A 16,021-nucleotide genomic window follows, 5' to 3' on the forward strand; every position below is an offset into this window, starting at 1 on the left:
TTTTTTCTCCGTCTATCAAGTTCCTTCCCAAGTACTTTTCATAGCAATTTACATGATGTTGCTATTAATTAATGATATTCTGCTTAAATGTATATTTTCTGATTAGTTGTATACCTATTTTGATTACTTGTATACTTTGGTTTACCATGTTCTTTACGTAATTTTTTTCCTGGTACTTTTCACCGTAAACAAAGTTTTGTATCACCCTACGTGACTCTGTGATTAATGGTTCTCTGTTTAAATTCTGAAAATTTGTTGATTACTTGAACACATATATAGCAAGATATAATGCCAAACAAAACCAAATATTAACAGGTCAAGCAAAAAATAGTTTGGAACCTATAAGTGTGGTACCTGTGCTCTGTATCCTTATATATTAAATATGGATTTTGTGTATATTAGGTGGTGTTTCAAAGACCAAATTACCACTGTAGCAGCTACAAACAAATGCAGTCTGAGGGTCATGCTGCTCAATGCTAGAAGTCTAAATCTCAAAATGCACTCCATTAAAGCACTCCTTAAAATGGAGAAAATTGACATTTGTGCTATAATATGGACCTGGTTCAAGGCAGCAGAAAGCACCCCTGCACTACCAGGCTATAACTCATTCCACACCTTTCGGCCCCAGAACTTGGACTGAAGCTCCAAAAGTGGTGTTTTTTGCATATACATAAAGGATCCGCACACCTCCAGACTGGTAGCCCAACATAATGCATCACAGATACTGAAGATGCTGCTAACACTGGGTAAGACAGCAATTCAGGTCGTAGCTTTTTATAGGTCTCCAACCATGTCCCAAGACACTCACTTCATGTTCCTAAGCACCCTGGAGAATATTAGGGTCCAACCTAACACTCTCATACTGGGCAACTTCAACTACCCCTCCATTAACTGGGAAAACTACTCATGTACCAATATGCTTGCCCAACATTTCCTGGAATTCATTAATTCCAATGCCCTGGACCAGCTTGTTCTTACCCCCCACTAGAGGTAGCAACATCCCTGACCTGGTCATTACTAATATGGGTGACTGTTGCTCTGCACCAATAATCAACTCCTCCCTGGTTAGATCCGACCAGAAACTAATCACCTTGGAAGTACACATCCCTCCCACCCACTCCCCCCGCAGAGGTAACCACAATGAAAAAGCTTCTCCAAATCTAACTTTGGGCTCCTAAGAACAGAAGTGGCTAACTTCACGGCACCCATTCAAATGGAGAATAGTTGCATAACCGCTGAATCATACACCACATCGCCACAACAGTCAGGAAATCCTTCTATGTGGCACACCTCATCACGAAGGGCTTTTCATCCAGAAAAAAGGAGGTCATTGTCCCACTGTACTCATCCCTCATTAGACCCATTATAGAATACAATGCCCCATTTGGTATGTACCTCTCAAGACATCTGCAACAACTGGAAAGGCCTCAGAAATACCTCACTAAAAGAATCACAGGCCTAAAGCAGATGCCCTATGCTGACCGCCTTAAAAAACTCCAGCTATACTCTGTCGCATATCGTCTACTCAGAGGCGATCTCTGCTTAACATACAAGGCCATGTCAAACCCAGAGCTGTTGGACATGCTACACTTAAAGAAATCCCAATCCCTCAGAGCTACACGCTCCAGGGATCTAAACCTTGTCATCACAATAAACAAAACATGTTGGAGGGATAGGTTCCTGACCCAGAGACTCCCCAGACTCTGGAATAGATTGCCCATACATGTCAAGCAGAGTGCCTCTTTGGACCTCTTCAAGAGGAACCTTGACGACTGGATGGGAGAAAGGAAATTCATCCCAGGGATCACGTCAGTTGCCTTGCTAGACAGGGGTCCAGGAAAGTAAATAATGTGGGAAGAAATATTCAGGGAATTGTTATGGCTAGGCTTGTATAGGCCCTAGGGCTGATAGCCTAGTACTAACCTATGAACCTATGAACCTATGAACCTATGAACCAATGCATTGTACAAACATGTACACAAATGCATGGATCTCACCATAAACAATAATATCAAGATGATCTCCTCCAAAAAAGGCAACCAATCTGATGGTCCCCTCCCATAAACAAACTGTACAACAGAAGGAGGAAACTGATGCGGAATAAGGTGAAGTCCCAAGACTGGAAAATTTCCCTTATCAGCCTCAACATAAAGTTGAGATCCCTCATCAAATCCTCTAAAGCTAGCTATGAAAACAGAATTGCAGCAGATAGTAAAGACAACCACAAGTCCTTCTATAGTAATGCAAAGAACCTCCATGGCAATACCCTATTTGCTCTGAGCTACTGCACGATGGTACCTCCTATACCAAGTCAACAGGTGTTGCCAATATACTGGCCGACAAATTCAGGGACAACTTTACCCCTACCCCCCCAAAGGACCAATCACAATGCCAGTAGATTGCCAGGCACCCAGTATTACTGCTGCACAGGTTAAAACAGCATAGTCCAAGGCCAAGAATACAGCTTCTATGGAACCTGACAATATCCCTGGCTGTGTTCTACATGAACTACAGAGTGAACTGGCACCTCACCTGTGAGCCCTGTTCAATAACAGCCTCACCTTAGGCTTTGTCCCTAGTGAATGGTGCACTGCTATAGTCATCCCTCTCTACAAAGGAGGATTGACTATAGACCCTGGGAACTATCACCCCATTAGCCTGACAAGTCTGATATGCAAAGCTATGGAACGCATCATCATGGACCTAATGAACAAGGATATAGGGAATCTCCAAAGTCTGGATCCCACACAGTTTGGTTTTGTAAAGGGTAGATCATGCCTGTTCAACTTGGTCAACTTCTTTGACTCGGTCACCAGAGCTGTGGATGAAGGCAAGGTGGTTCATACACCCTACCGTGATCTGGCTAAGGCCTTTGATATCATTCCCCACTCAGGAATAATAGAAAAACTCACTAATCCAAGAATCAACCCCTATATCACTAGGTGGGTTGCAAACTGACTCATAGATAGAACCCACAGTGTGAAAGTAGCTGACTCCAAGTCAGACTGCCAACTAGTCACAAGTGGAGTCCTACAGGGATTGGTGCTGGATCTTCTCCTGTTTTGTATCTACTTCACAGAAATCCAGACCAACATGAAGGGACTCTGGCTGACAAAATTCGAGACAATTGCATGTTGGGAGCCATTATTAACTCCTCAAGTGATGTTGACATCCTACAGAAAGGCGTCACTGAGACCAACGATTGGTGTCAGAACCATGGCCTTAAGCTCAATGCCAAAAAATATATCATCATCCCCATTCGGAAAAACCCAGTTCCCATGAATTACTGCATCGGTGGTAGTCCACTGAACACAGAAGGTGTTGTAAGAGATCTGGGAACACAGGTTGACAGCAACCTCTCTTTTGACAACCACACTGTCACTGTAGTCAGAAAGGCCTTCTATATGGCACATCTCATTACTAAGGGTTTTGTATCCAGGAAGAAAGAGGTCATTATCTCCCTCTACTCTTCCCTCATTAGGCCACTCACTGAGTACAATGCCTCATTTGGCATGTACCTCAATAGACACCTGCAACAACTGAAGAGGCTGCAAATGTTCCTCACAAAGAGGATCCTAGGCCTTAAACACTTGTCCTATATAGACAGACTCAAAAAACTCCAACTATTCTCTGTCTCATATCGCCTACTTACAGGCGATCTCTTCTTGACTTACAAAGCCATGTCTGACCCAGCTATGTTAGAAATGCTGCATCTAAAGAAATCCCAATCCCTCTGCACCTCATGCTCCAGAGACCTCAACCTCATTACCACAATCATTAGAAAAACACAATCCCAGGAAGTGTCTGTCCGCTCACCTTAAATTAATGCACCATACAATATTCCAAGCAGAAGGATGTAATCCAAACATAAAAAAGTTAATTCCACCATTCTTTTAACTGAATTCCACAGCAAATATAATGACTTCCAAAAATCAAGAGTGAAATAAGTGCTTTCGTCTGTAACCATAACAGACTTTATCAAACTGTTGTGTTTCCCTCCTTTTTACACTCATATACAAATGTGTACTTAATTAGTATCCAATTAACATTTAAAAATACAGTTCACTAAAATATATTAAAAATATACATACTCAAGTAGTGTATTAGCAGGACAACAATACATCTAAGGTTAATACCCAGGAAAATACTGAATGTGTAAACTGAAAACATAGGAATTAATGTAATAATTCTCATTCTAAATTACAATTTCCTAGCTTTCTGTTTTAACACTGGCCGTAGGGATAAATGTTCATTAATACCAAGGGATTCTGTTGCGTTTAATGTCAACTTTTTCTTAAGTTTGTTTTTTACCTACAATACTGGTGCTCGAGTTTCTTGCAGTGTCATTACCACAATCAACAGAATGTGCTGGAGGGACAGGTTCATAACCCAGAAACTGCCAATGCTATGGAATAGACTTCCCATACATGTCAAACAGAGGACCTCACTGGCCCTCTTCAAGAGAAATCTTGATGAGTGGATAGGAAATAGAAAATTCACCCCGGGATCACAACAGTGGCTCTACTCGACAGAGGCACTGGAAATTAAGGTTGGGTGGCATGATGCCAGGGTAATCCTATGGGCTAGGCTTGTAAAGGCTTCAGGGCCATTAGCCTAGAACACACTAATGAACCTATGAACCTATTAAAAGTAGGAACAAGCATATAATAGGTAGGACACATGCAAACTATTATAATTTTGGGAAGATTTCTATTGCCCATTGTGGGAAATGTGATGTGCTTTATATAAGAAAGACTGAGCACAGGCTTAAAAGAAGAATTTATTAACATTTTGTAATGTTAAAACTAAAAATGGGTAAAACACACTTTATAAACATACAGTGAGTTGCAAAGAAGCCGGATTTATGTTTTTTTTTCTTGAGGAAGTCGTCTTAGATGTTAGAAGAGGGCCTTGCAAGACTAAAATAGAATATAAAGAGGTTTACTGACAGTTAATATTAGAAGTGAATAGAACACTGGGACATAATGAAAATGTGTCTTTAGTTCCAATTTTAAAATGAAGAGCAGCTAGGCTTTGAATGCAGTTTTCATATTTGGTACTTACATATTATCACAACCACATTTGCTCCGTTGTGTAACTCATTATGTTTATAAGACGGGCCTGTATGCGTAAGTGTAACAGGCCATGTAAACTCCGAATTACCTTTTTCGGTTTTCTTGTGCAAGTGAACCACGAAGAGGAAAGGAAAGTGGCCCTTTTGCATACAAGTGGAAGAGGGACACCATTTGTCATACATCACTTTTTTTTTTTTTACAAAGCATGGCAGCATCCAACTATGTGCTGTACTAAACTGATCAGTACAGCAGGGGAACTGTGATCCTCCTTCATGTTGGAAGGAGGATCAGGAAAATGAAGCTCCATGTAACCCTTTCTGTGATACTTACTATGGCAAAAATTGGTGTTGTACTTTCCAAACACTTACTACACTGTTCCTTGAACAGATGAATACCTTTCCCAGTGTTGTCATAGGAGGTCCCAGCTCTGCAGTGTCGTTTCACTTTCACAACTGGAAACCGCATTCCTGCAGGAATAAGTGCCTGAAACACTTGCAAATGCTGATGATAATCTTTAGAAATGGGCCAAAAAGTTTACATTACTTTCAGAAATGGCATACATTACAACATGACAGGATGCCAAAAGAAGTGTAAATCCCTGATTCTCAATGAAGACTCGTACAACGGAAGAAAACGTCCATTACATATCCCTTACTATCAAGATGCCAACAGGTGTTACTAGGGTGGATACTTCATGTCATTGTGTAAGGTTTGCCTTTTCAGAAAGTCATTTCAACATTTTGGACATTAGTAAGGACTATTACCAGCTGGCTGAAGTATTTCAGGCAGATGTCTATTTGCAGGTATGCACGCTTCGTAACCGTGAAAATATGGTTGCGATAATACGTAAGTACCAAATATTTTTCATTATATTTTGATTGGCGAGATATATATACATATATATATATATATATATATATATATATATATATATATATATATATATAATATATATATATATATATATATATATATATATATTCTCAATAATTATGTCTCATATTTTATACGTTTTATTGAAATATATAGATTTATTTATTTCTGTTATTTATTCATATCAAAAGTATGTGTTTTTTTACTATTTTAGGTGCTTAGGAGACTGTATAGGTGCAAAGTCTCTTTTAACTAACTAGATGACACTCGATTAATTTTGATAGGATAATGGAATAATAGATTTCTTATCTTTAGTTTTATGGTTTTATATTTTATATCTTTGTTAGGACTTTTTTAATAAAATTTGTTTAAAAAATGTTAAATCTTTTAGTATATAGTGAGAATAGAATTTTAATATATTTGTATAATAATAGTTATCTAGTGGTAAAGGTGTCTGATTTTTTGTAGTTATGGTTACAGAACAGGTTGGATTGTTTTTAATTGTTACTTAAGACATTTTGTGGGTAAAAGGGTATTTATTTAAACACAGGGGATGATTACTGTTGGTTCATCTGAAGTCTGTGTTAGGACAGATATGCGGTGAAAAAGTTAAAGCACTTATGTAATGTACTTTGTTGATTTTTATTAAAACTTAAATTGGTTCACTTGGACGTGATCCTGGTTCTTCCACAGTGCCATTTATTTGATTATTTGTTGATTACTTGTATATGTCTGTTTACTGTGTTCTTTATGTAATGATGGAATTTTTCTAGAGATTTTCTCCCTGGGTCTCCTCTGAAAATGGGTTGATATTTGCCCAGTTGATCTATCCTGGTAAACAAATGTAATAAATAAATAATAAATAGATAAATAAGTAAATAATTAAATAAAGGACATTTCTTGGAGGACAATAAAAATTACATGCATCTCTAAAGACGGCAGCAGCTGCCTCTTACAGACAAGCTTGGTTACAGTGTTATGTTATTTTGCAACCTGTAGTCAAAAATCATGGCTAAAAGCCCACAACAACCTTCTGTTTTTGTTTAAAAAAGTGTTTAGTGATTTCTTTGCCAAACTATTAATTTAACAGCTTGTCAATTACATAACTAATTTGCAATTACCTACCTACGCTAATCCAGCATAATTAGAACTGGAACCCAAAGTGACATATGTACCTCCTGCCAGCCTAGGAATATTCATGCCATAAACACGGCTTAGTATCTTTTGTCTTCTGCACTTGGAAGCAATCTTTTAAAGTTTATATTTTTGAAAGGCTGTAAATTGCACTTTTGATTTCATATATTAAAAGTGCTTATGCATGTAAAAATGCAAGAAACTTTTTTGTTTGAAAGTTTATTTCATACCTTTAAACATAATCTTTATGTTCTAGTGTATTTGTATTCTTTCTCAAGATATCAACTTTTCTGGTGGCTGCTTTGTTCACCACAATGTAGCACTTGTTGGGGAGATGACTGCTGATTGACAGTTGTGTTTTTGATGACCTTATAAATGCTTCAGACTTGCAGACTGCTACTCTTCTCATATGCTCCACTTTGCTGAGGCTGTCTTTTATGAAGGACTTTAGTTAGTGAGCTTTGAAGAGTCTGCATTTTGACTGGGGTGTGAGTGCTATCCTTTTGAACTTTGATGAGACAGAAATAGGATATACTGTGAAATCATTGTAGAACTGTCTGTGCCCTGGTTTTCTTTGGAATTTTAGAATTGTCTTTGAACTCATGTTTCAAATTATTTCATAACAGCTGGACTTTGTTGTGGCTGTTTTAAGAAATTGTGTAGTCTGTGCAATAGGTCAAGGGTAATTTATTTATTTATTTAACATTTGTTGACCGGGAATGTCTGACTAGGTTCCACAGAGCCTGTTTTCAGCAGAGGCCCGGGGAGAAATGCTCCAGATGCATGTCTTTGGAATGTGGGAGGAAACCGGAGTACCCGGAGGAAACCCACACGAACACAGGGAGAACATGCAAACTCCACACAGAAGGCACCCCAGCTGAGAATTGAACCAGAGAACCTCTTGCTGTGAGGCGACAATGTTAACCGCTGCACCACTGTGCCACCCAGTCAGTTTGAGGTAGCCTTGTAATTTTGTTAATAATTACCCTGTTTTCCATTCTCACTGGCTTCAGTTTATTTTCCCAGGGTTTTGTATGGTCCATTTTGTGGTTGTTATGATCTGCTGAGTTCATGCACTGGACTAGTATGGAATCATCTCTTCACTGACTTGGATGGCTTTGTCACAGTGTAAGGCCTATTACACCTAGGCTAAACAGAGACTGCGACTTAATTCTGGTTTTCTATGTTTTACTTTTGTTTGAATTTTAGATATCAGCCTGGCATTTATCTTTAGTTTGTTGGTTTGTAGTGTTCAGTGTTTGTAGCTTTCACTATATGCAGTTTTACTCATTGTACTCACAACTTGAATAGTATCTCAAACTTGCAATATTTATTGTGTTTTATTTATAGTTTGCTGGCAGGGTTATTTGCAGAAGCCAACTGATTCTTTTCATGAGAGTCCAAAGTATCAGTACTGACTAGGGGGAAATTTGCTGAGGGAACGTCTTCTTATCTTCACACATGCATATTTGCTGTTCCTGTCATAAAGACCAATAGGAGGGAGTTCCTAATGAGAAGGAGTAGGAGGAAGTGGAAGGTGGTGAGCTATCATTAAACGGCACTTGACTAATTTGCAGAGACAGGAAGGAGAAACATCAAATTCACAATTAATGGGCTGGTGCAGGCAGAGGATGACGCCATAAGTGTTTTTTAAGTGTTATAATGCAGTGTTTAAATAAGGAAAGTGCTGACTTTAGAAGAGATTTTGAGAATGGCACAAGGTCAAACGATGGAGTTCAGAAGTTGACACAGTCAGAGACAGACAAGAGAAGATACTTGTTTTTATTCAGTGCAGCACACTGATGATATGGTTGATTTGAGGAGCAAGAGTTTGGTCTCATATGTTGCTACAGGTAAGCAAGAAACGTCCACACCATCAACACTGGATACACACAGACATTTATTTAACTGTCACTGTTTATTTGCTGTAGTCTCAGATAAACATTTTTTGGATAAATCAGTAACAAATGTTTTGGGTTCTGGCTTTGCAAATTAGGGAAGCAGACATGTTGGTAATGAACCTTTCTTTAATGAATATTTGGAAAATGAAGCAACTGTGTTTGTTCTTTGCAGGCACTATTTGGACAGTGCACATACCGCTCCATGGCCTGATTAGTGTTTCATCTAAATTATGTGTAAGTTTGTAGTTTAGGAGTATTGGTGTTAGTGAGTAGTTTATTAAAACAATGCTGTGGATCAAATTGCCCAGTACTTATTTTGCTGATATGTGTAGAGGTAAAAATGGGTTCTAGATTGTGGGATGGTTGAATGGCTGGTTTTAGATTTAGTAAATTGCTGGATCTACATCTAATTGCCAAATTTACATATAGCCAAAACTTAATACTCTGACACCAGTTTACCGAAAGCTCTATTAGCCAAAAATACACTTTGCTGAACTTCACATTGCCGAATTGAATGTATAAAGTAGTTCCAGCATATTTAGTATATAAAGAACACTGATTTACTCTAAATCGTACATCATACCTGCCTACATCATGACGAATGTGGTAAGTGACTCACCTGGAACCTTAGGATGCATTTACAGTACAGAGAAGTCTTAGAGAGGTAGAGACGATTATTATTGAAGGATTTTTATACCATCTGAACAAAAGTACAAAGTACAAAATATACTGGCTATGTAAGTTTAAGCACGTTTTGAAATGTAAAGCTGTAACAACTTGTGCTACAACTGGTGAAGAATTACTTAAATCAGTAGGTCATAACCATACTGGAGTCCCATCAGAAATATAGAAATATACTGTTTGTAGTGCTATAAAACAAAAAGCTGCCTTATCGAAGGATACACCATGTACTGTTGTAGACGATGCAATCGCGTCCTCCTCAATTGAATTTGCAGCAATGTTACCCAGGAGAAAAGCATTGTTATAGCAGGTTAGAAAGGTGTGCATTAGGCCATCTGCTCATAATAACTGTACAAGTTTGATATTGAACACTTTACATACAATTGATTTTCCATTAAAAGTTGGACAATTTTTAATGAAAAGAATACCAGATTCTAATGAAGAGAATATTGTTGTAATGTTTACTACTGAGCAAAATTTGAAAGATCTTAGCAAAGCTGCAATTTGGTTGATGGATGGAATGTATATAACTAAAGAAACAGTTTGTAAAACTGTATACAATACATGGTCTAATAAAGTATGGTGCTTACACTAAATCTGTGCCATCGGTGTACTGTCTGAAGATGAAATAGTAATTACGATCTTACAATTTTATGTGGCATGCTTTATTTGAGTTTTTAAACAACACAGGTAACACTGTCTCTTGCAAATATGTATTATGCGATTCTGAAGTAGCTGCCATAAAGAGCTTGCAGATTAATGTCACTGGGGTGGTGAGCAAAGGGTGCTTCTTTCATTTTAACCAGAATTTATGGCATAAAGTTCAATCATTGGGATTAAGTTCATTGTATAATAGCAGTACGACATTTCAGTTGCATGTGAAGAAGTTGGCTGCTCTTGCCTTTCTGGAGGAAAGTGAGGTAATACCTATGTTCAATATTTTGAAAGAAGAATTTCCAAGTGAAAGGAAAGAATTAGTCAGATACTTTGATGACATATTTACCAGAAAATGTACTACTCCTACTTCTACTTGTGTTAGGTTTCAGTCATTATTTCCAATATTGTTTTAGAATGTGTCTGTTTTAAATGAAATGTTCTTACTCAGGACACAAAACAGTGTCGAAGTCTGGCACAGGAGAGTCAAGTGTTTAGTGGGAAGATATGTAACAGATTTATTTATTACATCCTCCATTGTGCGTAAACAAAATAGAGTGGATGAAGTGCAACTTCATATGTCTGTTGCTTGTCCTTCATCACCAACATAGCTCCCAACCTTCCATCTCCAAAATGAGGAACACTCGCCTTCATGATGAGGAACAAATGGCAAAATGTGGAACACATACTAATGGCTTACTGACAGTTTCAACTAGGAAGGTCATAGGATGGTTAAAATATGCTGGTTTTACTCATAAAGAAGATCCTTTAATGAATTAATACGATTAATTTCTATTTACCATGGATTTCACTTTTTAACACTGAATGTGTGACAGACTCTTTCAATGTGGAACTTTGAGGAACTTCGAGGAACATGAACTTTTTATGACCCCAAATGAGGTACGTTCCTCATAATGATTTACACTTGAGAGGTATGATCACCAAGGAAATATAAAATTATACAATGCCAGGAATGATTTAAATGTGTATTTGAAAACAGGCAGCAGTATTCAAATGCTGAATATGTATCCGTGATTGCTACTTTATTGAAGATGTGAATACTGCATTAAAGCCATGTGATTACAAGTGTGTAGTTCGTTGAGATGCACTACTTTCTTATATTTCTGCTAGTTTGTGGATATTGTATCACTGGGTTTAAGTTACAGGGGTTAAGGGTGTGCATTGCCACATTCACCAGTTAATGTTTTTGGCAATCTACAATTCGGCAATGTGAAGTTCAGGAAAGTGTATTTTCAGCTGATAGAGCTTTCGGTAAACTGGTCTCGGCGTACTAAGTTTCAGCTATATGTAAATTCGGTGATTAGATGTAGATCCAAACTGGTCAGCTAATGCATCTACTTAACATGTTGTTGACAAAAAGATTTTGTGGAATTGTCGAAAAGGGCACTTGATTAAGGAGTTTCTTAAGAAACATCATGAAAGGTGATGGGAGCAGGAACACGTGGTTGCAAGCCCACCTGCAGACTTTGCAAACACAGGAAACATTTCTGATTGGACTGCAAACTGCTACCATATCAAGTGTGGTTGATTCTGTGGATAACACAAAAACAGCTTTATATCATAAACCTGCTTGCCCTGCAAATTTGTTACTACACTGTATTCCTTTACCATTAGTGCTGTTGAAATACCTATGCAGGTTGAGAAGGGTTCTGCACTACTCCACACGCAAATTGTCTCAGCTAACTATCTGCATAATGACATAGATAATGTGGCTTACAGTGTTCCTGTTCCTTCTGCTACTGAAACTCCTGATTTATGTTCTTGTTCTGAAACAAGGCGCATGTTTGAGGAGCTGGAATAAGATACATCTTGTGGTATTGTTTAGCTTAAATTTCTTGCATTGCTGTAAATAATATTACAACTTGATGGTTGGCCTTCAGAGCTACATCAGTCATTAGTACTTAATTATGGACAATGTATTGATGACTTAAAGCAAGTTAAGATGTGTTGCACAAGGTTCAAGGTAAGAAGCTGCAAGTGTAGCATAATTATATGGAAAGGTTTTATAAACCTGAGCATACTGGTAGTTAGGAAAAATGTCCTGTGCTGTGTGGTATTTTGCATTGCAAAAAAAGTGGTTAAAAGGAGTGTGTGAATATATAGGATGTTTTCCTTTTTTTTTTTTTTTTTTTTTGAAATTATCAAATATGTATTTTTGGGATAACTATGAAGAAAATCAGTGTTGTAACCCTTTCAATGTTTTATGATACGGAATATACAATATGAGAGATATGTATGTTTATTAGTGCTAAAGATATGAAAGGGACTATGGCTCAATCAAACTAATAAAGTTAAATTTGAAGCTAATGATTAAAAAAAACAACAAAGGGAAAATGAAATTAAAATAAGAGATAGTAATAACTCTTGTTACTTTGAGTAAGCTGAGAAAGCTACAGAAGAAAGTTAATATTGGAAATATGTAAATACAGTCAATAGACAAATAGTTTTGAACTGTAAGAAATGATTGTAGCGACTTCCTACAATCTTTTTATAAAACATAAATGCAAGTCAAATGGCAGTGTAGCCTGATGTGAGATAAGACCAGCAAAGTCAAGTGCAGAAGTGGAGAAGGTAGTGGCATCTAGGTTAGAATTGGTAGTGTGCCTTACTACGCAAGGCATGCAAGCCCACCAGTTATAAAGGTATAGTACACATACAACTTATAATGTTGCATCATTTCTTAATAGTAATGCTTTTAGATAAAACATGCATGCTATTAAGAGCAGCACAGAAGACAGCTAAATTTTAGTGATGGATTGATTAACAAATAAGCAAATTAATCTGTCAGTCTTAAATGCTTATAGCTAAACAATTGTACAAGCTACAAAACAACAAATTACAAAAATCACAAGGAACAAACTATAAAATAAACATCATGAGTGGGGTATGTATATCAAAAGTAAGAATCACTCTTCTATGCACCATTTAGGAAGAAACTTCTGAAAAGATAAGAAACTGCAGGGAATCTGGAATGAGAAATCAGCACTGCAGCTAAATTACGGAAGATAACTGATATCAGGGGATCTGAACAAAGTAAGCAAATCATACCCTGCCTGAGGTTTTTAAATGGGTTGCTGGAATGGCAAACAGGGTCCCCTCTAATGAACTGAGAGATTGATTATGAGCATAAGGATCCAAATATATTTCAAATGAGCATTATCTAAATTGTACAAATGGTCAGTTCACAAAAAGATTGCATATCTCTACATAGCCAAAGCTTTTGACACAATTTCCCACTCAGGCATAGTGGAAAATCTAAAGAAACTGGGAATAACCCCCTATGTCACTTACTGGACTGCTAACTGTCTCACAGATAGGGCACAGGAAATCAAAGTAGGGGAAGTTAAATCCACAAAGACACCAGTCACCAGTGGAGTCCCCCATGATTCTGTGCTGGGGCTTCTCCTGTTTGACATCTACTTTTTTTGTAGTAAAAGCCAATACCAAAGGGCTTTGGCTGACTATGTTTGCAGATGACTGTGAGGTAGAAGCAGTCATTGAATCCTGAAATGACTTAGCCATCCCTGCAGGAAGATTTGTACCAAATAAATAACAAGTGCCAACATCATGAACTGAAACTAAATGCCAGAAAATGTAGAAAAATGCAATATTGCATCCTTTGGAAAATCATCTACCCCAGAAAACTACCACATTGACAATACACCTCTAAGAGATGACCCAGTTTATTTATTTTATTTATTTTATTTTAAATTTGTTTACTGGGAGAGTCTGACTGGACAAAATATCCTTTTTCAGCAGAGGCCCATGGAGAAAAGATTTGGGAACTTATGTGGACAGTGACCAAACTTTTGGCCAACATGTGTCCATTGTCATAAGAAAGTCCTAAGAAAAAGGGATTGTGTCTAAATCTAGGGAAGTCATTGTCCACCTTTACTCAGCCCTCATTAGCCCAATCATGGAATATAATGCCTCCTTTAACATGCATCTGTCCAGACACATGCAACAACTGCAACATCTACAGAGACACCTCACTAAAAGGATACAAGGCCTAACTAACACATCCTACTTCAACTGACTCAAAGGCCTGTCACTATAGTCAGTATCCTACAGACTGCTAAGGTACAAGGCATCCATTGACCCAATACTGGATGATCCAGTGATGGATTTACTGCACATAAGCAAGTCAAATGAGATCATAAATGCTAAGTATAGAGATCTATACTTCTACAACATGAACAAAAAGGTTTGGAGAGGAAAGTATATCTCACAGAGGAAAATGTTGATCTGGAACAGACTCCCCCATCCACATAAAACAAAACTCGTTTCCTGTCTATATTCAAGTGTAGCTTGGATCTATGAATGGAAAACTGAAAATTTCCCCCAGGACTGTCCCTTGTACTACTAATGGACAGACGCATCTCCAAAATGTTTTATTCCATGTGTGGTCCCCTCATAATATCTATGGCATGATTTCAGTTATTGTCATTAGTGGTAATATACACCATAATTATCAACCAGGAGATGGGTAAGGCCAATCTCTAGCCATATGGGTTAGATTAATTTCAGCTTAAAAAAGGAAAATTGGCTGGGTTTAAAATGGCTCTCAAGGGCAGCTAGCCTAATATTTACCTATGGACCTATAACGAATGAATAAATGAATGAATGCACAAATACATAAATAAGTAAAATAAATGAATCTATGGATCTTTCTTGGACAGAGGCAGTTTCTAAATGCTTTATCTTATGCATTTGTCCCCTCAAATTACCTATGGTATTGTCCTAGTTATTATCATTAGGGATAATATACAATTATTTTTATTTTTGGTGGCGCAGTTGTGCAGTGGTTAATGGTGTCACCTCATAGCAAGAGGTTCTCTGGTTCAATTATTGGCTGGGGTGCCTTCTGTTTGGAGTCTGCATGTCCTCCCTGCATGCCCGTGGGTTTCCTCTGGGTACTCCAGTTTCCTATCAAATTCCAAAGGCATGCGTTTGGAGCATTTCTCCCCAGGCCTCCACTAAAAATAGGCTCTGTCCTAGTCAGACTTTCCCGGTCAACAAGTGTTAGCTAAATAAATTTTCAACCAAGGGATGGGTAATGCCAATCACTAACTAAATGGGATAGATTAATTCAAGCATAAAATGGGAAACTGGCTAAGCTTTTAATGACCCACAAGTGCAGCTCTCCCATTACTTGCCCATAAAATGATGAACCTATAACAAGTATTTTATACATGGGCTTGGGAGTGACTGGCAGCTATTGTAGATCCTGCGTCAAAGGAGTAATGTAATGGGATTAAAAATTCAAAGTCGAAAGTCAAACATAGAATTTAAAATTCTGTACCATTATGCCAAATCTCTATCTGACTATCAAGGTAAAGGATAGTATAATAGTCAAACCTAAACAGTACTAGTGCATGGGTCACCATAGCTAACTTTAATGTAGGAAAAAAACATAATACAGCCTTTGGCCTCCAGCCATGAGAAGGTCACTAACAACCTGAATTAGTGATGTTTCAGTACTTCAATCAGACTGTTATCAGTCAAAGAGATCACTGGACGCTGAACTGGGACATGACTGTGAATAAATGACTTTCTTAAAAACCTTACCAAATAAATGAAAGTTAAAGATTACTAACAATAGTCTTTTAAAATCAGCTATTAGTGACATTTTTTGGTAATAACAATGCTTTTACTACAGATGAATTGTTTACCCCCTGTTAT

At 37.6% G+C, this 16,021-nt stretch overlaps 1 protein-coding gene across 1 annotated transcript in view; it reads right to left on the reverse strand.

The window, feature by feature from the left end:
- The window catches only part of LOC122808699 (alpha-2-macroglobulin-like protein 1), a 1,234,219-nt gene that overhangs the window by 709,149 nt on the left and 509,049 nt on the right, over nt 1-16,021 (reverse strand). The gene's annotated exons all lie outside the window — the stretch shown is intronic.

Source organism: Protopterus annectens, chromosome 8.part0 (assembly GCF_019279795.1).
Source record: "Protopterus annectens isolate FY-2018-M chromosome 8.part0, PAN1.0, whole genome shotgun sequence".
Classification (NCBI taxonomy): Eukaryota; Metazoa; Chordata; order Ceratodontiformes; family Protopteridae; genus Protopterus; species Protopterus annectens.